The sequence below is a fragment of the Plasmopara halstedii genome (assembly GCF_900000015.1).
Source record: "Plasmopara halstedii genome assembly, contig: Scaffold_555, whole genome shotgun sequence".
In the NCBI taxonomy this organism is placed as follows: Eukaryota; Oomycota; class Peronosporomycetes; order Peronosporales; family Peronosporaceae; genus Plasmopara; species Plasmopara halstedii.
This window is the reverse complement of record NW_020187475.1, coordinates 1,720,402-1,723,272: the sequence shown is the minus strand read 5'-3', so window position 1 is coordinate 1,723,272 and position 2,871 is coordinate 1,720,402.

Genomic DNA, 2,871 nt, shown 5'->3' with positions numbered 1-2,871 from the left:
GACCCTGGTGACGATGTCGTCTCACTAGACGTTCCACGTGATAGTGGACGTCACCGTTATCAACGAGAAGAGTCGGTGGCGGGCGGTGACGATCGGGTCGACCGCCGCCCGGTGACTCGTGATGCTCTTCGAGCCCTCGAGAACGAGGTCCTTCGTGATCGGTGCTCCGCTGAGCGTCATGCTGGAGTAGCATATCGCTGCGCGGACGCTCTTGAAGATTTGAAGCACGTCGTGCGCCGGCTGCCTCACCTTGAGGACTACCGCGCTCTGTTGGAGCGACTCCTAGCCGTGGAGCAGGTGAATGCGTCGCTGCATGTGACGGTGGAGCGCTTGGCGCCATTGGAAATGGAGGTTATTGAACTCCATGCTCAGAACCAGTTGCTGGTTCAGCTTCTGGGTGGCTGAGGGCCCGTGGGATCCGCTCTGGCGCCGACGCTTCCGTGTTCACTTGCGCCGGATCGCGGTACGGCTTGAGCAAACCCACGTAAAACAATGGGTGTGTGCGCATCCGTATGGGAAGCTTTAGCGTATACGCTAGGCCCCGCTTGGCCACAACCTTAAACGGTCCGATAAACCGTGGACGTAAGTAAGCAGAGAATGTATGTGTATGAAGGTTTTAGAATTTAATAAAACCAGGCCCCCGACCTTAAAGCTTTCTACTTTGCCTCTTCCTTTTTCATCTGCATATTCTTTCTGCAGGTCTTGGCTTTCAGCCATCACATCGCTAATGTGTCGTAGGACACTCAGACCTGGTAGGCAAGAAGTCATCGAGTTCTTTACGGATGGTGAGGGGGCTGATATCAGCTAGCCGTTTAGCTATTCCTCCCCCAACAAGCCCTGAGCCATGAGATGGCGGCGTCAGTGGTACGCGAGGGTGAACCAGCCCGTTCACGTAAAACGGCGTGTAGCCGGCAGACAAATGTAATGCATTGTTCAGTGCAAACGCAACGATTGGCAACATGGCGCTCCAGCGCCTCGGCGTCTCAGCGCAGTCGCTGCGAAGAATGTCTTCGATGACGCGATTCACCCTTTCGGTTTGGCCATCGGTCTGCGGATGATGCCCTATCGACATATCCAACTTAGTGCCTACCACATTGAAGATAGTCGACCAAAATTTTCCCGTGAAACAGGGGTTTCTATCAGAGACAATCGACTCTGGGAGTCCGTGTTGTCCGAAAACACGACCCACGAACAGCGTTTCTGACCGACCCCGTCGATGGTGTCTGGCACCGCCGCCAAACGAGCCATCTTTCTCAACTGGTCAACAAATACCACGACACCCGTGTTGCCCGCCGAATTTTTCAGCAGGCCAAACACAGAGTCCAAACTCATGGATAGCCAGCTCCCAGTGGGTACCGGTAAGCTGACCAGCGGTGCAGCCGCATTTGGAGAGGATTTCGCCCGTTGCACGTCTCACACGTGCGCACATCGGTGCTCGTCCATTTGTACATCTTGGGCCGCCAATAGTAGTGACTCACAGAGTTGTACGTTTTCTCACGACCGAGATGACCGATGAGTGGCGTGTTGTGACCCTCATAGAGGATGCGATATTTCAAATCTTCATCATGAGGAAAAACAATTCGCGGTGTATCCTTTGAATCGGTGCTATAATATAGCAAGCCGTTATTCAATGAAAGTCTATGCAATCGTGCACGCAGTCATGGCGACAATTTCGTGTCCAAGTCTCCAAACTCCTTGCTCCCGAGAGCCCGTAGCAGCGCTACACACCCGCATACGCGGTGCGGATCAAATTTGTCACGGACGACGTTACAGTTGTAACATGAGCAAGCTCGTAATCTATCAGCCAAAGCATTCTGCTTTCCCAGCATATATTTCACCTCGAAGTTTTATTCGGCAAAGAGTGATAGCCATCTAGCCATCATCTGCGAGAGGTGGGGCGACTGAGTCGAAATGCGTAGCGACGCATGGTCTGTATAGATCACAAACGGCTTGGAGCCGAGCGGGTGGACCCTGAACTTGACAAGTGCATATTTAAACGTAAGTAGCTCCTTGTCATGAAATAGGTAGTTTTTCTCCGCAGCTTTGAGCTGTCGAGATTCGAACGCGATCACCCGATCTCATTCCTCGGCGTCTGCTTGCAGCAGTGCACAGCCGATGGCAAAGTCCGAAGCGTCACAGACGACGCTGAAAGGATGACCAGGATCTGGAAGCGCCAATATTGGTACATACAGGAGGCTGTCTTCGACCCCGTCAAAAGCCTCCCTATCTTCGGTGTCTTAACACCATTCCGCATCCTTTTTGAGGAAAATGTATAATGACCGGGCCACTTCTGCGTAGTTTACGCTGTACTTGTGCATGTAGTTGGCGAGACCAAGCCACTTACGCAAGTATTTTGAACCGGCCACTCTACAATGGCCTTGACCTTGACGGGATCCGCTCGAAGGCCACGCTTTCCAATGGAGCACCCTAGAAAAGGACCCTTTTGCGCCAAAGATGCACTTGTCTGCATTGGCGTACAGTTTGTTCGTGCGCATGCACTCGAGCACCGCTCTTAAATGAACGATCTGGTTCTCCTCATCCGTCCTCCCGTGCTCTGCACGACTGTGAGCGAAAATTTCGTCAAAGTATGTCTGTGCATACGCCCTGTGAGGCCAGAACAACTGCGCCACAAGACGATTTAATGTTGCTGGTGCATTTGACAGCCCTTGTGGCATCACCAGCCACTCCCAGAGCATGCCGCTCGGAGTGCGCACCGCTGTCAGCGGAATATCACTCGCTCTCAAGAGCGATTGGTAATACCCATCGACCATGTCGAGTGCTTTATACTTCGTACATCCCACCATGTTGTTCTGAAGAACATCCTTTCTTGGAATCGGCGTCTGTGCTGGATTGATGGCAGCGTTAATCTTT